The sequence below is a fragment of the Oncorhynchus masou genome, unplaced genomic scaffold (assembly GCF_036934945.1).
Source record: "Oncorhynchus masou masou isolate Uvic2021 unplaced genomic scaffold, UVic_Omas_1.1 unplaced_scaffold_2824, whole genome shotgun sequence".
Classification (NCBI taxonomy): domain Eukaryota; kingdom Metazoa; phylum Chordata; class Actinopteri; order Salmoniformes; family Salmonidae; genus Oncorhynchus; species Oncorhynchus masou.
In genome coordinates, this window is record NW_027009250.1 from 1 (window position 1) to 27,557 (window position 27,557).

General features: G+C 46.6%; 1 pseudogene; it reads right to left on the reverse strand.

Moving 5' to 3' along the window:
- Window positions 1–2,887: 2,887 nt before the first annotated feature.
- LOC135533934 (guanine nucleotide-binding protein subunit alpha-12-like) overlaps window positions 2,888–27,557 on the reverse strand; it is a 32,710-nt pseudogene continuing 8,040 nt past the window's right edge.

The following is a 27,557-nucleotide window of genomic DNA, read 5'->3' on the forward strand; positions in this document are numbered from 1 at the left end:
ATACACACAGTAGGCTATATACACACTCACAGGGAACAGATACACACAGTAGGCTATATACACACTCACAGAGAACAGATACACACAGTAGGCTATATACACACTCACAGAGAACGGATACACACAGTAGGCTATATACACACTCACAGAGAACAGAAGGAACAGTGTCTGGAGAGGAGGCAGAGAGAGGGACAGTGTCTGGAGAGGGAGGAGAGGAGGCAGAGAGAGGGACAGTGTCTGGAGAGGGAGGAGAGGAGAGGAGGCAGAGAGAGGGACAGTGTCTGGAGAGGGAGGAGAGGAGGCAGAGAGATGGACAGTGTCTGGAGAGGGAGGAGAGGAGGCAGAGAGAGGAACAGTGTCTGGAGAGGGAGGAGAGGAGGCAGAGAGAGGAACAATGTCTGGAGAGGGAGGATAGGAGGCAGAGAGAGGAACAGTGTCTGGAGAGGGAGGAGAGGAGGCAGAGAGAGGAACAGTGTCTGGAGAGGGAGGAGAGGAGGCAGAGAGAGGAACAATGTCTGGAGAGGGAGGATAGGAGGCAGAGAGAGGAACAGTGTCTGGAGAGGGAGGAGAGGAGGCAGAGAGAGGAACAGTGTCTGGAGAGGGAGGAGAGGAGGCAGAGAGATGAACAGTGTCTGGAGAGGGAGGAGAGGAGGCAGAGAGAGGGACAGTGTCTGGAGAGGGAGGAGAGGAGGCAGAGAGAGGGACAGTGTCTGGAGAGGGAGGAGGCAGAGAGAGGAACAGTGTCTGGAGAGGGTGGAGAGGAGGCAGAGAGAGGCACAGTGTCTGGAGAGGGAGGAGAGGAGGCAGAGAGAGGGACAGAGTCTGGAGAGGGAGGAGAGGAGGCAGAGAGAGGGACAGTGTCTGGAGAGGGAGGAGAGGAGGCAGAGAGAGGGACAGTGTCTGGAGAGGGAGGAGAGGAGGCAGAGAGGGGGACAGTGTCTGGAGAGGGAGGAGAGGAGGCAGAGAGAGGGACAGTGTCTGGAGAGGGAGGAGAGGAGGCAGAGAGAGGGACAGTGGTTATAAGGTAGTGTTGGTAACAAGTTAGACTAGTTAGACTAGATGTTCTGGTGTAAGGGTGGGGGGGTTTCTTTACCCTCAGAGTCATTAATTCATCTTTCCAGCCACAACAGAGGAGGAGAGGGGGGTGAGGGGGGTACAATCACTCCTTTGTGTGTGTGTGGGGGGGGGGGCAGCGGAGGAAAGGAGAGGAAGAGGGGGCAGTGGTTACAGAGACAGAATAGAGGGAGAGAGAGACAAACTCGCATTAAGAGTTTCTGTCCTGAATATGATGTACTGATATCGTCAACATGTGATAGGAGGAGGGAGAGGGGGAGGGGAGTAGAGAGAGAGAGAGAAACTCACTAAGTTCACCAAGAGGAACACTTGTGCAACACGATGATGATCACATAACATATGACTGGACTGATCTCTCTCTCTCTGTCTCTCTTTCTCTCTCTCTACCAACTCTTTCTCCTCTATTTAGTCTCTCTCTCTGTCTGTCTGTCTGTCTGTCTGTGTGTCTGTCTGTCTGTGTGTCTGTCTGTCTGTCTGTCTGTCTGTCTGTCTGTCTGTCTGTCTGTGTGTCTGTCTGTCTGTGTGTCTGTCTGTGTGTCTGTCTGTCTGTGCGTCTGTGCGTCTGTCTGTCTGTCTGTCTCTCTCTCTCTACCAACTCTTCCTCCTCTATTTTGTCTCTCTCTGTCTCTCTCTCTCTCTCTCTGTCTGTCTCCTCTTCCTCCTCTATTTAGTCTCTCTCTCTGTCTCTGTCTTTCTACCAACTCTTCCTCCTCTATTTTGTCTCTCTCTCTCTCTATGTCTCTCTCTCTCTCTGTCTCTCACTCTCTCTGTCTCTCTCTCTCTCTGTCTCTCTCTCTCTACCAACTCTTCCTCCTCTATTTTGTCTCTCTCTGTCTCTCTCTCTCTGTCTCCTCTTCCTCCTCTATTTAGTCTCTCTCTCTGTCTCTGTCTTTCTACCAACTCTTCCTCCTCTATTTTGTCTCTCTCTCTCTCTATGTCTCTCTCTCTCTCTGTCTCTCACTCTCTCTGTCTCTCTCTCTCTACCAACTCTTCCTCCTCTATTTTGTCTCTCTCTGTCTCTCTCTCTCTCTACCAACTCTTCCTCCTCTATTTAGTCTCTCTGTCTCTCTCTCTCTCTCTGTCTCCTCTTCCTCCTCTATTTAGTCTCTGTCTCTGTCTCTCTACCAACTTTCCTCCTCTATTTAGTGTCTGTCTGTCTCTGATGTAACAGAATCAGAAGGGGCTGAAGAAGAAGAAGTTGGAGACCAGCAGGATGTTAGACGAGTTCTCAGTCCTATGATTGGTCTCCTGCTGTGATAATGTCATCCACAATGTCATCATATCAGTGATGTCATTAAGAGTCTTCCTTGTCCTGAGACTGCAGTTCCCATAATCCACTACGATCCCAGGGTCACCGGTCAGGCCTCTTGACCTCTCAGGGTTCCAAAGATAATGACCCTGTATTGACCTATTGACTATTCCACAGGTCAGAGTCCAGAGTTCAGGAGGACTGTCTGTCTGCTTCTCAGTGCAGTGGTTACTCAGGTCATAGAAATATACATTCTAGAACAGATCAATTCTAGAACAGTTCAATTCTAGAACGGATATAGTTCTAAAATCCACAAGAACTGTCAAAATGGCGGCAAATTCCATCTAGTTGATGTAAAATGGCCGACGGCATGAAACAACTGCAGAACTTCCGGAGCAGATGACTCTAACATCCAGTCCATCAAGGAAAAGACCAAAATGGCAGCCGGTCTGGTCCATCCACCATGGACCGCTGTTCAGAAGGGGAAATCCTCCCCTTCTAGTGGTTCTATAATCTACAAACACAGGGGAGGGGAGGGGGGCTCTATATAATACCTGTATAATGTGTGTCTGTGTGTGTATATATAATGTGTGTGTATTTAATGTGTGTGTGTATATAATGTGTGTGTATATAATGTGTGTGTGTGTGTGTGTGTGTGTGTGTGTGTATATAATGTGTGTGTGTATATAATGTGTGTGTGTGTGTGTGTATATAATGTGTGTGTGTGTGTGTATATAATGTGTGTGTGTATATATAATGTGTGTGTGTGTCACTGCAGCATGATGTCTTTGAGGTTCTCTTGCAGTATGGTGTCTTTAACAGCGTGGAACACAAAGCGGATGTTCTCCGTGTCGATCGCCGTGGTAAAGTGATGAAACAGAGGTTTCCCACGGTTACGCCGCTTACGACTGAACGATTGCACCAGGAACGCCTGCAGAGAGAGAGAGAGAGAGACAGAGAAGAGGTTTGAGAGTTTGTGTGTACCTGGTCAGGTGTTTGTGTGTTTACCTGGTCAGGTGTGATTGTGTACCTGGTCAGGTGTGATTGTGTACCTGGTCCGGTTTGATTGTGTACCTGGTCAGGTGTGATTGTGTACCTGGTCAGGTTTGATTGTGAACCTGGTCAGGTGTGATTGTGTACCTGGTCAGGTGTGATTGTGTACCTGGTCAGGTGTGATTGTGTACCTGGTCAGGTGTGATTGTGTACCTGGTCAGGTGTGATTGTGTACCTGGTCAGGTGTGATTGTGTACCTGGTCAGGTGTGATTGTGTACCTGGTCAGGTGTGTGTACCTGATCAGGTGTGATTGTGTGTACCTGGTCAGGTGTGTGTACCTGGTCAGGTGTGTGTTACATGTAGGTCCTGTGTGTTTGATCCTACCTGTAGGTCCTGTGTGTTAGATCCTACCTGTAGGTCCTGTGTGTTAGATCCTACCTGTAGGTCCTGTGTGTTAGATCCTACCTGTAGGTCCTGTGTGTTAGATCCCACCTGTCGGTCCTGTGTGTTAGATCCTACCTGTAGATCCAGTGTGTTAGGTCCTACCTGTCGGTCCTGTGTGTTAGATCCTACCTGTAGGTCCAGTGTGTTAGATCCTACCTGTAGATCCAGTGTGTTAGATCCTACCTGTGTGTCCTGTGTGTTAGATCCTACCTGTGTGTCCTGTGTGCTAGATCCTACCTGTTGGTCCAGTGTGTTCGATCCTACCTGTTGGTCCTGTGTGTTAGATCCTACCTGTACATCCTCCAGCCTGCGAGGGTCTCCCCTGTATTCTGGGAAGTGTTTAGTGATGTCAGACTGGCCTAGCTTCTCCACCAGCAGGTCAGTCTTGTTGAGGAAGAGGATGATGGACACGTTGAGGAAGAGCTTGTTGTTCACGATCGTCTCAAAGATGTTCATGCTCTCTACCAGCCGATTGGTCCTCCGGTCCTCCATCAGAACCTATGGGAAAGGAGGTGAGAAATGTCTCCCTTCCTGTTGACTCACGTCAAACTGAAGATGTGATTTCACCCCCAAAACCTCCCAGCTACATCAACACCTCATATACTCAGGTCTGTTGGGTGGGTGTACCTGCTCGTCTGTCTGTCTGTCTGTCTGTCTGTCTGTCTGTCTGTCTGTCTGTCTGTCGGTCGCCTACCTGGTCGTACTCGGATGATGACACCATGAACAGTATAGATGTGATTCCGTCGGCCACTGAAACCATTTCTGTCTCTGTGACTCTGACCCCCACATCAACCATCTTAAACGGAATCTTCTTTATGATAAAGTCGGTTCTACGATTCCTTTAGTCGCTTCCGTAAACAGAATGTCCTGCCGACTGGGATATAGTTCTGGAGAGAGGAGGAGAGGAGGGATGGAAGGATGCAGGAGAGAGGAGGAGAGAGGGATAGAAGGATGCAGGAGAGAGGAGAGAGAGGGACAGAAGGATGCAGGAGAGAGGAGGAGTAGAGAGGAGAGAGAGGGATGAAGGATGGAGGAGAGGGGTGGAAGGATGGAGGAGAGAGAGGAGGAGAGAGAGGGATAGAAGGAGATGGAGGAGAGAGGAGAACGGGATGGAAGGATGGGAGGAGAGAGGAGGAGAGAGGAGATGGAGGAGAAAGGGATGGAAGGATGGAGGAGAGAGGAGGAGAGGGATGGAGGAGAAAGGGATGGAAGGATGGAGGAGAGAGGAGGAGAGAGAGAGGGATGGAAGGATGGAGGGAGAGGATGAAAGGATGGATGAGAGAGGAGGAGAGAGGGATGGAAGGATGGGAGGAGAGAGGGATGAAAGGATGGATGAGAGAGAGGGAGGAGGGAGAGGGATGAAAGGATGAGGAGAGAGGGATGAAGGATGGAGGAGCAGAGGATGAGAGAGGGATGAAAGGATGGAGGAGAGAGGAGGAGAGAGGGATGATGGAAGGAGGGGAGGAGGAGAGAGGGATGAAAGGATGGAGGAGAGAGGGATGGAAGGATGGAGGAGAGAGGGATGGATGAGAGAGGGATGAAAGGGATGGATGAGAGAGGGATGGAGGGAGAGAGGGATGAGAGAGGGATGGATGGGAGGGAGAGAGGGATGGAGGAGAGAGGGATGAAAGGATGAGAGAGGAGCAGAGAGTGATGAGAGAGGAGCAGAGAGGGATGAAAGGATGGAGGAGAGAGGAGCAGAGGGATGAAAGGATGGATGAGAGAGGAGCAGAGAGGAAGAGAACAGTAATATTATCATGCTCTGATTGTTTTGGTTTGTCATTCATGTACAGTATTCATGTACAGTATTCATGTACAGTATTCATGTACAGTATTTATGTACAGTATTTATGTACAGTATTTATTTATGTACAGTATTCATGTACAGTATTCATGTACAGTATTCATGTACAGTATTCATGTACAGTATTCATGTACAGTATTTATGTACAGTATTTATGTACAGTATTCATGTACAGTATTTATGTACAGTATTTATGTACAGTATTTATGTACAACAACAGTATTCAACAATAATGTAATTACATAGTCAGTAATACTATCAGATGGGGGTGTGGCCAGAGGTTCTGACATTAAAGGTTAAACGTAAAGAAGCCCTCGCCCACTCACCGGCTGGCCAATCCGGTCCAGGTTATCCAGGAAGTATTTCACCGACTCACTCTGTGAACAGGAAGAGACAACAGTGTTTTAATTAAATGTTTTATTCAGTTGTTTCCATTGGACACAACAGGCTGAAAGCACAGCTCAAGCACAAGTTTTTGAAAGTATTTGCTGTATAATTCAACCACACACACAACAAACACTTTTCCCACTGGGCAAAGACGTCAATTCAACGACTATTCCATGTTGGTTCAATGTAATTTCATTGAAATGACGTGAAAACGACTTTGATTCAACCAGTGTGTGCCCAGTGGGAAAACGACGTTGACACCGAGGCCTCTAGAATGCCTACAATGTTCACACAAACACAACTGATCATTAAACTCAACCCTGACACAGACAGAGAGGAGGGAGGGAGGGACAGAAAGAGAGAGGGACAGAGGGGGAGAAAGGGAGAAAGGAGTAAGAAAGAGAGCAATGTTTTCTGATAAAAGTGTGTTGACCCTGTGTTCTGCCTCTAAGAGGGGAACAACACTAAACAGACCCAGGATCAGCTTCTTAACGCGTTCCAGGGGCTCTATGAAGCAATCTCCCAATGCCTCTGACGGGAACAACACTAAAACAGACCCAGGATCAGCTTCTGAATGCGTTCCAGGGGCTCTATGAAGCAATCTCCCAATGCCTCTGACGGGAACAACACTAAAACAGACCCAGGATCAGCTTCTGAATGCGTTCCAGGGGCTCTATGAAGCAATCTCCCAATGCCTCTGACGGGGAACAACACAAAACAGACCCAGGATCAGCTTATTAATGCGCCCAGGGGCTCTATGAAGCAATCTCCCAATGCCTCTGACGGGAACAACATCTAAAACAGACCCAGGATCAGCTTATTAATGCGTTCCAGGGGCTCTATGAAGCAATCTCCCAATGCCTCTGACGGGAACAACACTAAAACAGACCCAGGATCAGCTTATTGATGCGTTCCAGGGGGCTCTATGAAGCAATCTCCCAATGCCTCTGACGGGAACAACATAAAACAGACCCAGGATCAGCTTATTGATGCGTTCCAGGGGCTTTATGAAGCAATCTCCCAATGCCTCTGACGGAACAACACTAAAACAGACCCAGGATCAGTTTGTGATGTCCAGAGACACTTTCATCCAAAGTCATTGGACCATTTTATGAATAGGTGTCCCCAGGCTGTATCAAACCCACGACCTTTGACCTTTGGTCTCACATGAACCACACCGACTGAGCCAAACAGGATGTTTAACGTTCCAAATGATAGTTCAGTCTTTCCATTACAACCTCCTCACATCCACCACCCCAGGAAACAGCTGTGTGTGAAAACAGAGAGAGGATTAACCAGTTCCAGAACAGCAACCCCCCACCTTCTCCTTCCCCACACACAGAAAACTAGCCCTATTTCCAAAAACTATTCCTCTTTCCAAAACTATTCCCTCTTTCCAAAACTATGCCTCTTTCCAAAACTATTCCTCTTTCCAAAACTATTCCTCTTTCCAAAACTATGCCTCTTTTTACAAAACTATGCCTATTTCCAAAACTATTCCTCTTTCCAAAACTATGCCTCTTTACAAAACTATGCCTATTTCCAAACACTATTCCTCTTTACAAAACTATTCCTCTTTACAAAACTATTCCTCTTTACAAAACTATGCCTCTTTCCAAAACTATGCCTATTTCCAAACACTATTCCTATTTCCAAACACTATTCCTCTTTCAAAACTATTCCTCTTTCCAAAACTATGCCTCTTTTCAAAACTATGCCTATTTCCAAACACTATTCCTCTTTTCAAAACTAGCCCCTCTTTCCAAAACTATGCCTCTTTCCAAAACTATTCCTCTTTACAAAACTATGCCTCTTTCCAAAACTATTCATTTTTCCAAAACTATTCCTCTTTTCAAAAATATTCCACTTTCCAAAACTATTCCTCCTTTCCAAAACTATGCCTCTTTCCAAAACTATGCCTCTTTTCAAAACTATTCCTCTTTTCAAAACTATGCCACTTTCCACTATTCTTCTTTCAATCCGTCTTTCATTTAGTTGATGGGCTCTGGTCTGGTCTTATTGTAAAAGTCAGTTTGTCTTCTTCTCCAAATGAGATTCCAACTTGTTTATAAATGAATAATAATTTGTCACAGATTCGTGTTCTAAAACGGACCCCCATTGGACGAACGCCGTGAACCGTCATGTTGCCGTGCCAAACAGGAAACGCGACCCCATGACCCAAAGGCTGACCTGTGATGTCACCGCGTAAGGGGGAGGGGCCAGGAGTGGGGGAAACAAGTCACAGACTACAACAGGCAGACAGACAGACAGGGAGACAGGGCCAGAACAGGGAGTGGGGGAGAGGGGGAATTCCCAGCGTTGACAGACAGACAGACAGACAACACAGACAGACAGACAGACAGACAGACAGACAGACACACTACACTCTAGTCTCACTTTGCAATACCGTCTGGAGAATTTAGATTTGGTGCAAAAACACAGCGAACCGATTTTGATAAGATGTTAAATTTCTAGCCCCTCCCCTGTAGAACGGCTGCTGGGTGCTATGTGAATCACCTTTTATTTATTTCACCTTTATATAACCAGGTAGGCTAGTTGAGAACAAGTTCTCATTTACAATTGCGACCTGGCCAGGATAAAAGCAAAGCAGTTCATACAATGACACAGTGTTTCACATGGAGTAAAACAAACTTACAGTCAATAATACAGTATAAACAAGTCTATATACGATGTGAGCAAATGAGGTAAGAAAAGGACTACCGTCCCGGTAGTTGGTGTTGTTGTCTATGCTAGTTTTTCAAACGCAAGTTATCAAGTGTTGCTGACAAGTCACCTGATATTTTATTGAAAGTGAATTACGTAGGAAAGTCAAAGGTCACGTTCTGAATCGCTCTCACCCCCCTTAAATGATTTTGTGTCCATTCATCCTGTCCACACGGCCGCTTTGCTACCACTGAAAATATCTTGAAAATGGCCCATTATTTGTTTCTAAGGACCCATAAAACAGAAGCAGTGGAGAACATATTCAAGTAATTAAATACATTAAAAACAACTTTAAACAGGGTATTATTAACTAGCTAGCTGGCTACAGTAGGCCACTTTATAGGCTACCTCCACTGAGCTGCTAACTAGCAGTTGGCTACTGTAGGCCACTTTGTAGGCTAACTCCACTGAGCTGCTAACTAGCTAGCTGGCTACAGTAGGCCACCCCTTTAGGCTAACTCCACTGAGCTGCTAACTGGCTATCCTGGCTACAGTAGGCCACTTTATAGGCTAACTCCACTGAGCTGCTAGCTGGCTACAGTGGCCACTTTATAGGCTAACTCCAATGAGCTGCTAACTAGCTAGCTGGCTACAGTGGGCCACATTTATAGCTAACTCCACTGAGCTGCTAACTAGCTAGCTGGCTACAGTAGGCCACTTTATAGGTTAACTCCACTGAGCTGGCTACAGTAGGCCACTTTGTAGACTCCACTGAGCTGCTAACTAGCTAGCTAGCTACAGTAGGCCACTTTATAGGCTAACTCCACTGAGCTGCTAACTAGCTAGCTGGCTACAGTAGGCCACTTTATAGGCTAACTCCACTGAGCTGCTAGCTGGCTACAGTAGGCCATTTTATAGGCTATTTTATAGGCCACTGAGCTGCTAACTAGCTAGCTGGCTACAGTAGGCCTCTTTGTAGACTCCACTGAGCTGCTAACTAGTTAGCTAGCTACAGTAGGTCACTTTGTAGGCTAATTCCACCGAGCTGCTAACTAGCTAGCTGGCTACAGTAGACATCTTTGTAGACTCCACTAAGCTGCTAACTAGGTAGCTAGCTACCGTAGGCCATTTTGTAGGCTAACTCCACTGAGCTGCTAACTAGCGAGCTAGCTAACTTTTACACACTGTTTAGCTAAGCGAATTAAATGTCATCAGCTAGCTAACTTTCCTATTGGCTAGCTATCTTGACGTAATCATTGTAAAATAAAAAATAGTCTCCAAATGTATTTTGTAGATAAGGGCCATGGAAGAGGGTGACATTGCAGCTTCATCTGTCAGTAAGGGAGAATGGTAGGCCACTGGACAGGTCATTATAAACAGATTCTCCAGTCCCTAGAGGGTTAAACTCGAGAGAGAGAGATAATGGCAACATACTATTCAGTGCCGTCTCATTGGAATATATATAATGTATAATGTTACATCTACATTATTCATCTCATATGCATACGGATATACTGTACCTATATCATCGATTGCATCCTATGTAATACATGTATCACTAGCCACTTTAACTATGCCACTTTGTTTACATAATATAATAATAATATATCCCATTTAGCAGAGCTTTTGTCCAAAGTTTTACAACTCGGCTGGGGCCACTACTTTTACATACGGTAGGCCCCAGCGGGAATCAAAACCCACGAGGTGGATAAGCGCCATGCTCTACCGACTGAGCTGACAGACCCATCTCATATGTATATACTGTACTCGATACCATCTACTGTATCTTGCCTATGCTGCTCTGTACCATCACTCATTCTTATATCCTTATGTACATATTCTTTATCCCCTTACACTGTGTATGAAGACAGTAGTTTAGGAATTGTTAGTTAGATTACTTGTTGGTTATTACTGCATTGTCGGAACTAGAAGCACAAGCATTTCGCTACACTCGCATTAACATCTGCTAACCATGTGTATGTGACAAATAAAATTTGATTTGATTTGGATTTAATGAAGCCTGTTTCTTTGTGATGTAATCTGTCCTCGGCTACGGAATGCTGTGTAAGAAAGCCTGTTGGCAGATGAAGAGAGAGGTCCCGATGAACGTCCCAAGAGACGAAGGGTATATCCTGGGTTATATGTGTTGGCCCACCTATGTTTAACAGAATGCTGTGTACAGTTATCCAGTTAAACATCCCACACAGTGTATTAACCCGTTTACAACGGGAGCTGCTGGCTGTGCAGGGTTCTGTTCCAGCCCAGCAATAACACACCCGATGACCAACTCATCATCACATCTAAAAAGAGATAATCATCAAGAGTGCTATTTTCTGGGCTGGAATAGAAGTCTACTCAGCCAGTAGATCAGTGGGGCAGGGTTGGCTACCTCTGGAATAGAAGTCTACTCAGCCAGTAGATCAGTGGAGCAGGGTTGGCTACCTCTGGAATAGAAGTCTACTCAGCCAGTAGATCGGTGGAGCAGGGTTGGCCACCTCTGGAATAGAAGTCTACTCAGCCAGTAGATCAGTGGAGCAGGGTTGGCCACCTCTGGAATAGAAGTCTGCTCAGCCAGTAGATCAGTGGGGCAGGGTTGGCCACCTCTGGAATAGAAGTCTGCTCAGACAGTAGATCAGTGGGGCAGGGTTGGCCACCTCTGGAATAGAAGTCTACTCAGCCAGTAGATCAGTGGAGCAGGGTTGGCCACCTCTGGAATAGAAGTCTACTCAGCCAGTAGATCAGTGGGGCAGGGTTGGCCACCTCTGGAATAGAAGTCTACTCAGCCAGTAGATCAGTGGGGCAGGGTTGGCCACCTCTGGAATAGAAGTCTGCTCAGCCAGTAGATCAGTGGGGCAGGGTTGGCCACCTCTGGAATAGAAGTCTACTCAGCCAGTAGATCAGTGGAGCAGGGTTGGCCACCTCTGGAATAGAAGTCTGCTCAGCCAGTAGATCAGTGGAGCAGGGTTGGCCACACCTCTGGAATAGAAGTCTACTCAGCCAGTAGATCAGTGGGGCAGGGTTGGCCACCTCTGGAATAGAAGTCTGCTCAGCCAGTAGATCAGTGGAGCAGGGTTGGCCACCTCTGGAATAGAAGTTACCAGCCAGGGTTGGTGGATCAGGGTTGGTGGAGCAGGGTTGGCCACCTCTGGAATAGAAGTCTACTCAGCCAGTAGATCAGTGGAGCAGGGTTTGGCCACCTCTTTATAGAAAGTCTGCTCATGCCAGTAGACTCTTGTGAGCAGGTTTAAAATGGTTAAACTGGAGCAGTGTTGATGTCGGAGCATCCTGAAATGGAGCAGGGGTTGGTGGAGTCTGGGTTAAAGTGGGGCAGGGTTGGTGAAGCAGGGTTGGTGGGGCAGGGGTTGGTGGGGCAGGGGTTGGTGGAGCAGGGTTGTGGTGGAGCAGGGTTGTCTGGAGCAGGGTCTGTGGTGGGGCAGGGTTCTGGTGGAAGGGTTGGTGGGGCAGGGGTTCTGGAGCAGGGTTGTGTGGAGGAGTTGGTGGAGTCAATAAAGAGTTGGTGGGGCAGGGTTGGTGGAGCAGAGTTGGTGGGGCAGGGTCTGGTGGAGCAGAGTTGGTGGGGCAGGGTTGGTGGGAGCAGGGGGTTTTGAGTTGTTGTCTGTTTTCCTGAAAACGCCGGGTCTGTTAGTAATAATAAGGGGGTTCCTAACTGTGTGTCAATAAGTCAACGGTCTCGTGTTGTTTAGACTGAGAGGGGTTCTGTCTGTCATCTGTTGTCAGAACAGTTGGCTTTATTTACACATGTTGAAGGGGTTCTGTCTGTAATGACTCTTGTCAATGAAGTGTTTCAACTGGTTTAAATGGTTAAACTGATGAACTCGTGTCTGATGTCGATAAAGGAATCACAATCTGTGTGAAATAAAGACAGGAAGGGGTTCTGTCTGTAATGGGTCTGTGTGTCAATAAAAGAGAGGAAGGGGTTCTGTCTGTAATGGGTCTGTGTGTCAATAAAGACAGGAAGGGGGTTCTGTCTGTAATGGGTCTGTGTGTCAATAAAGAGAGGAAGGGGGTTCTGTCTGTAATGGGTCTGTGTCAATAAAGAGAGGAAGGGGATCTGTCCTGTAATGGGTCTGTGTGTCAATAAAGAGAGGAAGGGGTTCTGTCTGTAATGGGTCTGTGTGTCAATAAAGAGGGGGATCTGGAATGGGTCTGTGGGGGGTTCTGTCTGTAATGGGTCTGTGTGTCAATAAAGAGAGGAAGGGGTTCTGTCTGTAATGGGTCTGTGTGTCAATAAAAGAGAGGAAGGGGTTCTGTCTGTAATGGGTCTGTGTGTCAATAAAAGAGGAAGGGGGGTTCTGTCTGTAATGGGTCTGTGTGTCAATAAAGAGAGGAAGGGGTTCTGTCTGTAATGGGTCTGTGTGTCAATAAAGAGAGGAAGGGGGGTTCTGTCTGTAATGGGTCTGTGTTTCAATAAAGAGAGGAAGGGGGTTCTGTCTGTAATGGGTCTGTGTGTCAATAAAGAGAGGAAGGGGTTTTGTCTGTGTGTCAATAAAGAGAGGAAGGGGTTCTGTCTGTAATGGGTCTGTGTGTCAATAAAGAGAGGAAGGGGTTTTGTCTGTGTTTCAATAAAGAGAGGAAGGGGGTTCTGTCTGTAATGGGTCTGTGTGTCAATAAAGAGAGGAAGGGGGTTCTGTCTGTAATGGGTCTGTGTGTCAATAAAGAGGAAGGTTCTGTCTGTAATGGGTCTGCGTGTCAATGGGTCTGTGTGTCAATAAAGAGAGGGAAGGGGTTCTGTCTGTAATGGGTCTGTGTGTCAATAAAGGGGTTCTGTTTGTAATGGGTCTGTGTGTCAATAAAGAGAGGAAGGGGTTCTGTCTGTAATGGGTCTGTGTGTCAATAAAGAGAGGAAGGGGGTTCTGTCTGTAATGGGTCTGTGTGTCAATAAAGAGAGGAAGGTTCTGTTTGTAATGGGTCTGTGTGTCAATAAAGAGAGGAAGGGGTTCTGTCTGTAATGGGTCTGTGTGTCAATAAAGAGAGGAAGGGGTTCTGTCTGTAATGGGTCTGTGTGTCAATAAAGAGAGGAAGGGGGTTCTGTCTGTAATGGGTCTGTGTGTCAATAAAGAGAGGAAGGGGTTCTGTCTGTAATGGGTCTGTGTGTCAATAAAGAGAGGAAGGGGGTTCTGTCTAATGGGTCTGTGTGTCAATAAAGAGAGGAAGGGTTCTGTCTGTAATGGGTCTGTGTGTCAATAAAGAGAGGAAGGGGTTCTGTCTGTAATGGGTCTGTGTGTCAATAAAGAGAGGAAGGGGTTCTGTCTGTAATGGGTCTGTGTGTCAATAAAGAGAGGAAGGGGTTCTGTCTGTAATGGGTCTGTGTGTCAATAAAGAGGAAGGGGGTTCTGTCTGTAATGGGTCTGTGTGTCAATAAAGAGAGGAAGGGGTTCTGTCTGTAATGGGTCTGTGTGTCAATAAAGAGAGGAAGGGGTTCTGTCTGTAATGGGTCTGTGTGTCAATAAAGAGAGGAAGGGGGTTCTGTCTGTAATGGGTCTGTGTGTCAATAAAGAGGAAGGGGTTCTGTCTGTAATGGGTCTGTGTGTCAATAAAGAGAGGATCTGGGTTCTGTCTGTGTTTCAATAAAGAGAGGAAGGGGTTCTGTCTGTAATGGGTCTGTGTGTCAATAAAGAGGGGAAGGGGGTTCTGTCTGTAATGGGTCTGTGTGTCAATAAAGAGAGGAAGGGGTTCTGTCTGTAATGGGTCTGTGTGTCAATAAAGAGAGGAAGGGGTTCTGTCTGTAATGGTCTGTGTGTCAATAAAGAGAGGAAGGGGATCTGTCTGTAATGGGTCTGTGTGTCAATAAAGAGGGGAAGGGGTTCTGTCTGTAATGGGTCTGTGTGTCAATAAAGAGAGGAAGGGGGTTCTGTCTGTAATGGGTCTGTGTGTCAATAAAGAGAGGAAGGGGGTTCTGTCTGTAATGGGTCTGTGTGTCAATAAAGAGAGGAAGGGGTTCTGTCTGTAATGGGTCTGTGTGTCAATAAAGAGAGGAAGGGGGTTCTGTCTGTAATGGGTCTGTGTGTCAATAAAGAGAGGAAGGGGTTCTGTCTGTAATGGGTCTGTGTGTCAATAAAGAGAGGAAGGGGTTCTGTCTGTAATGGGTCTGGTGTGTCAATAAAGAGAGGAAGGGGTTCTGTCTGTAATGGGTCTGTGTGTCAATAAAGAGAGGAAGGGGGGTTCTGTCTGTAATGGGTCTGTGTGTCAATAAAGAGAGGAAGGGGGTTCTGTCTGTAATGGGTCTGTGTGTCAATAAAGAGAGGAAGGGGGTTCTGTCTGTAATGGGTCTGTGTGTCAATAAAGAGAGGAAGGGGTTCTGTCTGTAATGGGTCTGTGTGTCAATAAAGAGAGGAAGGGGTTCTGTCTGTAATGGGTCTGTGTCAATAAAGAGAGGAAGGGGTTCTGTCTGTAATGGGTCTGTGTGTCAATAAAGAGAGGAAGGGGGTTCTGTCTGTAATGGGTCTGTGTGTCAATAAAGAGAGGAAGGGGGTTCTGTCTGTAATGGGTCTGTGTGTCAATAAAGAGAGGAAGGGGTTCTGTCTGTAATGGGTCTGTGTGTCAATAAAGAGAGGAAGGGGGTTCTGTCTGTAATGGGTCTGTGTCAATAAAGAGAGGAAGGGGTTCTGTCTGTAATGGGTCTGTGTGTCAATAAAGAGAGGAAGGGGGTTCTGTCTGTAATGGGTCTGTGTGTCAATAAAGAGAGGAAGGGGTTCTGTCTGTAATGGGTCTGTGTGTCAATAAAAGAGGAAGGGGGTTCTGTCTGTAATGGGTCTGTGTGTCAAAGAGAGGAAGGGGGGTTCTGTCTGTAATGGGTCTGTGTGTCAATAAAGAGAGGAAGGGGTTCTGTCTGTAATGGGTCTGTGTGTCAATAAAAGAGAGGAAGGGGTTCTGTCTGTAATGGGTCTGTGTGTCAATAAAGAGGGAAGGGGTTCTGTCTGTAATGGGTCTGTGTTGTATTCTCAAATGAACATAACCTTTATGTACAGTGGTAAGATCTCCAATGAGTTGTATTTGATTGTCACTCTCTCTCTCTTTCTCTGTCTCTCTCTCTGTATATCAGCTATGTGAATTCATTGTGCAGCTTCTCATGTGACATCACCAATGCAGCCACAGTCCTACAGTGTGAGGGCACTATACTGGCCTATAGGGCATCTGTCATCTGGATCAGAGAATAGCTGACCTGGCACATTGTTTACATGTCTACGTTCTCTACTTAAAATGACCCCAGTAAGACCATGTACACGAGGCAAACCATATACCAGATTTTCTACATGCCTTTTAAAGCAACAATATGTAACTTTTATGGGAGTGACCAGACCAAATTCAGATAGAAATGTCCAAGTTATAGATCTGTCATTCTCATGAAAGCAAGTCTAATAAGCAGTAGATATGTTCTATGTGCTCTATTTCTATGCTTCCTGGTCTACATTATCGTTGCTTGTTTTTGGTCACATAAAACTGAAATTAGGAAAATTATTAAGAGTTTTAACAACCAGGAAAATGGCGGAGCGATTTCTGCACACATTGAAGTGCTGACATATTGTTTATAATTGTTTAGTTCAAATCCAACCCTTGTAATTACTAGGTACAATATGACAGTTCAACCTTCCCAAGGAGCTCTCTCCACTGGCTTCCAGTTAGGCTCGCAGACCAGTGTTACAGGTAGCAGTACCTCTTATGTTATTAAGGGCACTGCGTTCATCCATCGCCTTACCACTAGCAATGTTGCTAAACAAAATGACTGCCCCCCAATGGTGGAACAAACTCCCTCACATAGGACAGCGGAGTCAATCACCACCTTCCGAACACCTGAAACCCCACCTCCGAATACCTAGGATAGGATAAGCTAGCGACTATTGTAAAGTGGCTGTAACACAGCTTCCTTTAGTCGCTCTGGATAAATATGCTGTTTTTATTATTTAGGTACAATATGGTAAAGGAGACAACAGTTAGGCTTTATAATTCCTGATTTCGTTCATTTTTTAGCAATGTTGCTAAACAAAATAGCTAGTTCTCATAGACTATCTATGTGTCAGTTATAGCTAACTAGCTCGTAGCTAGCTAGTTAGTTATAGTAGCTAGCTCGTTAGTTATAGTAGCTAGTAGTAGCTAGTTAGTTATACCTATTAGTTAGCTGACTTTTTATACCTGCGAGGTCGCTTACGTTAGAAACGTCAAAATATAAATATTGATATGGCCAGTGTTGTATATCATTTCTTCATCTCGCCTTTACAGCCAAATATCACTTCATAGATATTGATATGGCCAGTGTTGTATATCATTTCTTCATGCTAGCCTTTACAGCCAAATATCACGTTAGAAACGTCAAAATATAAATATTGATATGGCCAGTGTTGTATATCATTTCTTCATGCTAGCCTTTACAGCCAAATATCACGTTAGAAACGTCAAAATATTAAATATTGATATGGCCAGTGTTGTAGACCATTTCTTCCTTCTTACTGCAGCTTGACAGGTTTCGCTCATCTGGACAAAACGTTATAAAATGTTTTCTAACCAGTGGTTGTTTTGTTGATATTCTTTTTAAATCTGATGAGGCACCGGGTTCCTTCCTGATTTCTGCCATGGAACTTCCCCACATTTCCCATTTTAGGGAAGCCTGGTTCACCACCCATACCACCACACACATGCTGCTGACTAGACCTACAGTGGTGTGACAAATAGCAGTACGCATCACTACTGACGCAGAAAGACAGAGAGAGGGAGGGAGAGAGAGAGGGGTAGAGAAAGGGGGGAGAGAGAGAGAGAGGTAGGGAGAGAGAGAGAGTGGGGGAGAGAGGGAGAGGGGGTGGGAGGAGAGAGAGAGAAGGAGAGGTAGAGAGATGGGGAGAGAGGGAGAGAGGGGTAGGGAGAGAGAGAGAAGTAGGGAGAGGTGAGATGGGGGGAGTGGGAGAGAGAGAGAGAGATGGGGAGAGAGAGAAGGGGAGAGTGGGAGAGAGAGAAGGAGAGGGAGAGAGAAGGAGAGGTAGAGGGGGGAGAGAGGGTAGGGAGAGAGAGAGAGAGAGAGAGGGAGAGAGAGGGAGAGAAAAGTGGGTAGAGAGAGAGATGGGGGAGAGGAGAGAGAGAGGTAGAGAGAGATGGGGAGGAGAGAGGGGAGAAGGAGAGGAGAGAGAGAGGGAGAGAGAGAGGGAGAGAGAGAGGAGATAGGTAGAGGGAGATGGGGAGAGAGAGAGAGTGGGAGAGGGAAAAGGAGAGGTAGAGGGGGAGAGAGGAGAGGGAGAGAGAGAGAGAGAGAGAGAGGGAGAGAGAGAGAGAGATGGGGAGAGAGAAAGAGACAAAAGAGAGTATTTTTCTCTGAAGTTACCATTTCAAAACTAAAATAACTTTTTATTAGTCGACAGTGAAAATGCTGACAGAGTGTTTTAAAGACTGAGTAAGCAGATGGACTGAGTTTCCTCTCTATTTCAGGAAGACAGGGAGAGAGGGGAGGGGGGGAGGGAGGGGAGGGGGAGGGGGAGGGGGGAGGGAGAGGGAGGGGGAGGGGGGGGAGGGAGGGGAGGGGGGAGGGAGAGGGAGGGAGGGGGAGGGAGAGGGAGGGAGGGGGGGGGGGAGGGAGGAGCGGGGAGGGATGGGGGGAGAGAGGGAGGGAGGGAGGGAGGGGAGAGGGAGGGAGAGAGGGGAGGGGGGGGGAGGGATGGGGGGAGAGAGGGAGGGAGAGAGGGAGGGAGGGGGAGGGAGAGAGGGAGGGAGAGAGGGAGGGGGATGGGGGAGAGAGGGAGGGAGGGGGGAGGGATGGGGGAGAGGGAGGGGATGAGATAGAAGAGAGATGGCATGTTTTTGTATAAAATTTATGAACCAAGTTAATAAAACATGTAACATTGGGGGGAACTGAGGAAAAACCAATGGGGGGAGCAGGCATCACAGCTGACCAATCAAAACAGGGAGGGTTAAACCAATCAATGGGACTGGTGTGGTTGTGGTGTGAGTGAGTAAGGCAGCAGGAATGGAACTCCATTCACAGTTTGTATTGGTCAGGGAGGGATTTACTACTAGACGAGGTCTGAATATACTGTGTGCTTGTGGCCCTCCCTCTCAGACTTTCTCTCTCTCTCTGTCTCTCCTCCCTACTACAGTGAACAGGAGTGTTTATCTCTCTCTCCCTCCCTACTGCAGTGAACAGGAGTATTTATCTCTGAGGGAGCCCCACACCACAGTGTTTATCTCTGTTGGAGTGAACAGGCCCACACCACAGGCTCTCTGTCTCTCTCTCTTACCTACTACAGTGAACAGGCTACACCACAGTGATCTCCTGTTGTCTCTCCTCCCTACTGCAGAACAGGAGTATTTATCTCTCTGTCTCTCTGTCCTCTCTACTGCAGTGAACAGGCCCCACACCACAGTGTTTATCTCTGTCTCTCTCCTCCCTACTGCAGTGAACAGGGTGTTTATCTCTGTCTCTCTCCTCCCTACTGCAGTGGGCAAGGCCCCACACCACAGTATTTATCTCTGTCTCTCTCTCTTACCTACTGCAGTGAACAGGGTATTTATCTCTGTTGTCTCTCTCCTCCTACTGCAGTGAGGGCCCCACCACAGTATTTATCTCTGTTGTCTCTCTCTCCTCCCTACTGAGAACCAGGCCCCAACGCCACAGTATTTATCTCTGTTGTCTCTCCTCCCTACTGCAGTGAACAGGCCCCACACCACAGTGTTTATCTCTGTCTCTCTCCTCCCTAGAGTGAACAGGCCCCACAGGTATCTCTGTCTCTCCTCCCTTGACAGAACACAGCCACACACCACAGTTTCATTTGTACTATAATTTAGTGAACCAAGTTAATAAAACATGCAGTAACATTGGGGGATCTCTGTTGTCTCTCTCTCTCCTCTCTACTGCAGTGAACAGGAGTATTTAATCTCTCTCCTCCCTACTAATGACGCCCCACACCACAGTGTTTATCTCTGTTGTCTCTCTCCTCCCTACTGCAGTCACAGTATTTATCTCACTCCTCCAGATGCATTACAGCTGACCAATCAAAACAGGTTTCAGTATTTGCAGTGGGTCTCTCTCCTCCCTACTTGAACAAACCAATCAATGGATAGAACTGGTGTAGTTGTGGTGTGAGTAAGGCAGCAGGAATGGAACTCCATTCACAGTTTGTATTGGTCAGATTAGAGGATTTACTACTGCAGAACAGGCCCCACACCCACAGGTCTGTCTCTCTCCTCCCTACTGCAGTATCATCTCTGTCTCTCTCTCCTCCCTACTGTGAACAGACCCACACCACAGTATTTATCTTATCTCTGTCTCTCTCTCCTCCCCTGCAGTCAGACTCTCAGTGAACAGGCCCCACACCACAGTGTTCTCTCTGTCTCTCTCTCCTCCCTACTGCAGTGAACAGGCCCCACACCACAGTGTTTATCTCTGTCTCTCTCTTTACTGCAGTGAACAGGCCCCACACCACTTTATCTCTGTCTCTCTCTCCTCCCTACTGCAGTGAACAGGCCCCACACCACAGTATTTAACTGCAGGCCCCACACCACAGTGTTTATCTCTGTTGTCTCTCTCTCCCTACTGCAGTCCACAGTGTTTATCTCTGTGTCTCTCCTCCCTACTGCAGTGAACAGGCCCCACAGTGTTTATCTCTGTTGTCTCTCTCCTCTCCCCACAGTGTTTATCTCTCTGTCTCTCTCTCCCTACTACAGTGAACAGGCCCCACACCCAGTATTTACTACAGTGAACAGGCCCCACACCACAGTGTTTATTTGTCTCTGTCTCTCTCTCTCCTCCCTACTACAGTGAACAGGCCCATGTATCTTTAAGATAGAGTGAGGGCCTGATTGATCATTCCTTATGCAGTGGGCACCTCTTTTAAAGGGAATGTTGAACAGGCCCCACACCACCTCTGTCTCTCTCTCTCCCTACTTGGCATTAACAGTAAACGCTGCATATGTCAGCTACATCGTTAATTACCTTTAAATGGCACATAGCCGACAGGCCCCACACCACGATCGGATTGGATCCCGGCATAACAGTGATTCAATCTCTTATCAATTGTGACGTATTTATCTCTGTTGTCTCCTCCTCCTCCCTTCTCCAACTCTGTCTCTCTCTCACTCCCTACTGCAGTGTGTGTGTGTGGTGTTTAAAAAAATATATTTTTGTATTTATCTGTTTGCAGCAACGACCTGCAGTGGGAATAGTTACAGGGGAGAGGAGGATGAATGAGACAATTTGTAAACTGGGGATTATTAGGTGACCGTGATGGTTTGAGGGCCAGATTGGGAATTTAGCCAGGACACAGGGGTTAACACCCCTACTCTTACGATAAGTGCCATGGGTTTTTAATGACCTCAGAGAGTCAGGACACCCGTTCTTTAATTTAACGTCCCATCCGAAAGACGGCACCCGACACAGGGCAGTGTCCCCAATCACTGCCTTGGGGCATTGGGATAAAACAATTTTAGACCAGAGGAAAGTGTGCCTCCTACTGGCCCTCCAACACCACTTCCAGCAGCAAGCCAGCAGTGGTATGCAGGGTGATATGCTGCTGGGTGATATGCAGGGTGGTATGCTGCTGGGTGTCTGTTGTGGGGGGCTGTCAGTCATTTCTGTTTTCTCTCTATCTCTCTACTCCTCCCTTCTCTCCATTTCTCCCAGTCATCCTGTTTCTCTCAATCCCTATCCCCTCCCCCAACCTTATTTCTCTCTCTCTCTCGCTCCTTTTCTCTGGCTGGGATCCAGAGTTCCTGGGAAAACTGGGCTGTGGTAACCGGAAAAACCTCTCAGAGAGAAAGATAGAGGGGTAGCGAGACAGACAGAGAAAAGGAGAGAGGGTGAGAGAGAGAATGAGAGGGAGAAAAAAGACTCATAAATAAAGTTAGTAAGAGAGAAAGAGATGGAAGAAGAGAGAAAAATACACACAGAGAAAGAGATGGAAGAAGAGAGAAAAATACACACAGAGAAAGAGATGGAAGAAGAGGAAAGAGATGGAAGAAGAGAGAAAATACACACAGAGAAAGAGATGGAAGAAGAGAGAAAATACACACAGAGAAAGAGATGGAAGATGGAAGAAGAGAGAAAAATACACACAGAGAGGAAAGAGATGGAAGAAGAGAAAGAGATGGAAGAGAGAAAATACACAAAGAGAGGAAGAGATACACACAGAGAAAGAATGGAAGAAGAGAGAAAAATACACAGAGAAAGAGAGAAAGAGATGAAAGAAGAAGAAGAGAAAAATACACACAGAGAGGAAAGAGATGAAAGAGAGAAGAGAGAAAAATACACACAGAGAAAGAGATGGAAGACTGAAAGGCAGCTGAGGATTCACTCTGTCTTGTTTATCTGAACAGGAACCAAGTTGTCTTCTGTTGTCATGTTAGCATGCTAGCATTATCCACTGTGACTAATGACAAGATTAGCCTCGTTTGCAGTACACATCAGAACAGCAGGACGGCCTACAGGGAGGAGGTGAGGGCCCTCGGAGTGTGGTGTCAGGAAAATAACCTCACACTCCACGTCAACAAAACTAAGGAGATGATTGTGGACTTCAGGAAACAGCAGAGGGAACACCCCCCTATCCACATCGATGGAACAGTAGTGGAGAGGGTAGTAAGTTTTAAGTTCCTCGGCGTACACATCACAGACAAACTGAATTGGTCCACTCACACAGACAGCATCGTGAAGAAGGCGCAGCAGCGCCTCTTCAACCTCAGGAGGCTGAAGAAATTCGGCTTGTCACCAAAAGCACTCACAAACTTCTACAGATGCACAATCGAGAGCATCCTGGCGGGCTGTATCACCGCCTGGTACGGCAACTGCTCCGCCCTCAACCGTAAGGCTCTCCAGAGGGTAGTGAGGTCTGCGCAACGCATCACCGGGGGCAAACTACCTGCCCTCCAGGACACCTACACCACCCGATGTTACAGGAAGGCCATAAAGATCATCAAGGACAACAACCACCCGAGCCACTGCCTGTTCACCCCGCTATCATCCAGAAGGCGAGGTCAGTACAGGTGCATCAAAGCTGGGACCGAGAGACTGAAAAACAGCTTCTATCTCAAGGCCATCAGACTGTTAAAGAGCAACCACTAACATTGAGTGGCTGCTGCCAACACACTGACTCAACTCCAGCCACTTCAATAATGGGAATTGATGGGAAATTATGTAAAATATATCACTAGCCACTTTAAACAATGCTACCTTATATAATGTTTACATACCCTACATTATTCATCTCATATGTATACGTATATACTGTACTCTATCATCTACTGCATCCTTATGTAATACATGTATCACTAGCCACTTTAACTATGCCACCTTGTTTACATACTCATCTCATATGTATATACTGTACTCAATACCATCTACTGTATCTTGCCTATGCCGCTCTGTACCATCACTCATTCATATATCTTTATGTACATATTCTTTATCTCCTTACACTTGTGTCTATAAGGTAGTAGTTTTGGGATTGTTAGCTAGATGACTTGTTGGTTATTACTGCATTGTCGGAACTAGAAGCACAAGCATTTCGCTACACTCGCATTAACATCTGCTAACCATCTGTATGTGACAAATAACATTTGATTTGATTTGAGGACAGTACACAGCAGGACAGCAGGACAACAGGACAGCAGGACAGCACACAGTAGGACAGCAGGACAGCAGGACAGCAGGACAGTACACAGCAGGACAGCAGGACAACAGGACAGCAGGACAGTACACAGCAGGACAGCAGGACAGCACACAGTAGGACAGCAGGACAGCACACAGTAGGACAGCAGGACAGCACACAGCAGGACAGCAGGACAGTAGGACAGCAGGACAGCAGGACAGAACACAGCAGGACAACAGGACAGCAGGACAACAGGACAAGCAGGACAGCAGGACAGCAGGACAGCAGGACAGCACACAGTAGGACAGCAGGACAGCACACAGCAGGACAGCAGGACAGCAGGACAGCACACAGTAGGACAGCAGGACAGCACACAGCAGGACAGCAGGACAGCAGGACAGCAGGACAGTAGGACAGCAGGACAGCAGGACAGCAGGACAGCAGGACAGCAGGACAACAGGACAGCAGGACAGCAGGACAGCACACAGTAGGACAGCAGGACAGCACACAGTAGGACAGCAGGACAGCACACAGCAGGACAGCAGGACAGTAGGACAGCAGGACAGCAGGACAGAACACAGCAGGACAACAGGACAGCAGGACAACAGGACAGCAGGACAGCAGGACAGCACACAGTAGGACAGCAGGACAGCACACAGCACACAGCAGGACAGCAGGACAGTAGGACAGCAGGACAGCACACAGCAGGACAGCAGGACAGTACACAGCAGGACAGCAGGACAGCACACAGCAGGACAGCAGGACAGCAAACATCAGGACAGCAAGGCAGCACACATCAGGACAGCAGGACAGCACACAGCAGGACAGTACACAGCAGGATAGCAGGACAGCACACAACAGGACAGCATACAGCAGGACAGCACAATAGGACAGCACAGCAGGACAGCACACAACAGGACAGTACACAGTAGGACAGTACACAGTCGGACAACAGGACAGCACACAGCAGGACCTCACACAGCAGGACAGCACACTGTAGGACAGCAGGACAGCACACAGCAGGACAGCAGGACAGTACACAGCAGGACAGTACACAGTAGGTATCCTGACAACGCTAGGTATCCACAGGACTAGTAATGACAGAACCAACTATATCAATAGCCTGACAATGTAAGGTATCCAGGGAACTAAGAATGATAGAACCAACTATATCAATAGCCTGACAACATAAGGTATCCAGGGACTAGTAATGACAGGACCAACTATATCAATAGCCTGACAACATAAGTACATATCAGACTGGTAATGACAGAACCAACTATATCAATAGCCGGACAACGTAAGGTATCCAGGGAACTAGTAATGACAGAACCAACTATATCAATAGCCTGACAACATAAGTTATATCAGACTAGTAATGACAGAACCAACTATATCAATAGCCTGACAACGTAAGGTATCCAGGAACTAGTAATGACAGAACCAACTATATCAATAGCCTGACAACATAAGTTACATCAGACTAGTAATGACAGAACCAACTACATCAATAGCCTGACAACGTAAGGTATCCAGGGAACTAGTAATGACAGAACCAATTATATCAATAGCCTGGACAACATAAGGTATATCAGACTAGTAATGACAGAACCAACTATATCAATAGCCTGACAACGCTAGGTATCCAGGGAATTAATAATGACAGAACCAACTATATCAATAGCCTGACAATGCTAGGTATCCAGGGAACTAGTAATGACAGAACCAACTATATCAATAGCCTGACAACACTCAACGTCAACAAACACAAGGAGATGATTGTGGACTTCAGGAAACAGCAGAGGGAACACCCCCATCCACATCGATGGGAAAGTAGTGGAGAGGGGTAAGTTTTAAGTTCCTCAGCACACATCACAGACAAACTGAATTGGTCCACCCACACAGACAGCATCGTGAAGAAGGACGCAGGCAGCGCCTCTTCAACCTCAGGAGGCTGAAGAAATTCGGCTTGTCACCAAAAGCACTCACAAACTTCTACAGATGGACAGTACACAGAGAGCATCCTGGACAGCAGGCTGCACACAGCCTGGTACGGCAACTGCCCGCCCACAACCGTAAGGCTCTCCAGAGGGTACAGTGACACAACGATCACCAGGGGGCAAACACAGCCCTCCAGGACACCTACACCACCCGATGTCACAGGAAGGCCATAAAGATCATCAAGGACAGCAACACCCGAGCCACTGCCTGTTCACCCCGTATCATCCAGAAGAAAGAGGGACAGCAGGTTCATCAAGCAGGACAGTAGAGACAGGAAAAACAGCTTCTATCACAAGGCCATCAGACTGTTAAACAGCCACCACTAACATTGAGTGGCTGCTGCCAACACACTGACAATGACTCAATACCAGCCACTTTAAAATATGGGAATTGATGGGAAATGATGTAAAATATATCACTAGTCACTTTAAACATTGCTACCTAATATAATGTTTACATACCCTACATTACATCTCATATGTATACGTATATACTGTACTCTATATCATCGACTGCATCACAGTAATACATGTATCACTAGCCACTTTAACTATGCCACCTTGTTTACATACTCATCTCATATGTATATACTGTACTCAATACCATCTACTGTATCTTGCCTATGCCGCTCTGTACCATCACTCATTCATATATCTTTATGTACATATTCTTTATCCCCTTACACTTGTGTCTATAAGGTAGTAGTTTTGGGATTGTTAGCTAGATTACTTGTTGGTTATTACTGCATCACAGCCGGAACTACAAGCACAAGCATTTCGCTACACTCGCATTAACATCAGGACAGTAACCATCTGTATGTGACAAATAACATTTGATTTGATTTGAGGACAGTACACAGCAGGACAGCAGGACAACAGGACAGCAGGACAGCACACAGTAGGACAGCAGGACAGCACACAGCAGGACAGTACACAGCAGGACAGCACACAGCAGGACAGCACACAGCAGGACAGCACAGCAGGACAGCACACAGCAGGACAGTACACAGCAGGACAGCACACAGCAGGACAGCACACAGCAGGACCTCACACAGCAGGACAGTACACAGCAGGACAGCAGGACAGCACACAGCAGGACAGTACACAGCAGGACAGCACACAGCAGGACAGTACACAGTAGTAGGTATCCTGACAGCACAAGTATCCACAGGACTAATAATGACAGAACCAACTCTATCACTAGCCTGACAGCGGAAGGCATCCAGGACCTAATAATGATAGAACCAACTATATCAATAGCACACAACGTAAGGTATCCAGGAACTAAGAATGATAGAACCAACTATATCAATAGCCGGACAGCGTAAGGTATCCAGGGACTAGTAATGACAGGACCAACTATATCAATAGCCTGACAACATAAGGTATATCAGACTGGTAATGACAGAACCAACTATATCAATAGCCTGACAACGTAGGTATCCAGGGAACTAATAATGACAGAACCAACTATATCAATAGCCTGACAACGTAAGGTATCCAGGGAACTAATAATGACAGAACCAACTATATCAATAGCCTGACAAGATAAGGTACATCAGACTAGTAATGACAGAACCAACTATATCAATAGCCTGACAACATAAGTTACATCAGACTAGTAATGACAGAACCAACTATATCAATAGCCTGACAACGTAAGGTATCCAGGGAACTAGTAATGACAGAACCAACTATATCAATAGCCTGACAACATAAGTTATATCAGACTAGTAATGACAGAACCAACTATATCAATAGCATGACAACATAAGGTATATCAGACTAGTAATGACAGAACCAACTATATCAATAGCATGACAACATAAGGTATATCAGAACTAGTAATGACAGAACCAACTATATCAATAGCATGACAACATAAGGTATATCAGACTAGTAATGACAGAACCAACTATATCAATAGCCTGACAACATAAGCCTAGCCTTTAGAAAAGGTACAGCTCATTAAGAAAGATATGACCCATGCGGGCCGGGAAGATCTCTCTATGCGAGGTCTAAAACCAAATGTCCAATAACCTATCCTCATTCCTCTTACCGGCCTGTCGTAAAGTTAAGTTAAGGTTATGAACAGTAGCTAATTTCCCAAATATTCTAGCCTACAAAGGTGTTGTCCTAAAGTTGTTGGGGCTTTTCAAAACTAACAAGAATGAACAACTATAGCACAGCTTTCAACAATACTATCTTATTATAGAGCCTCTACCCAGGCTATAAACAATACTATCTTATTATAGAGCCTCTACCCAGGCTATAAACAATACTATCTAATTATATAGCTTCTACCCAGGCTATAAACAATACTATCTGATTATATAGCCTCTACCCAGGCTATATACAATAC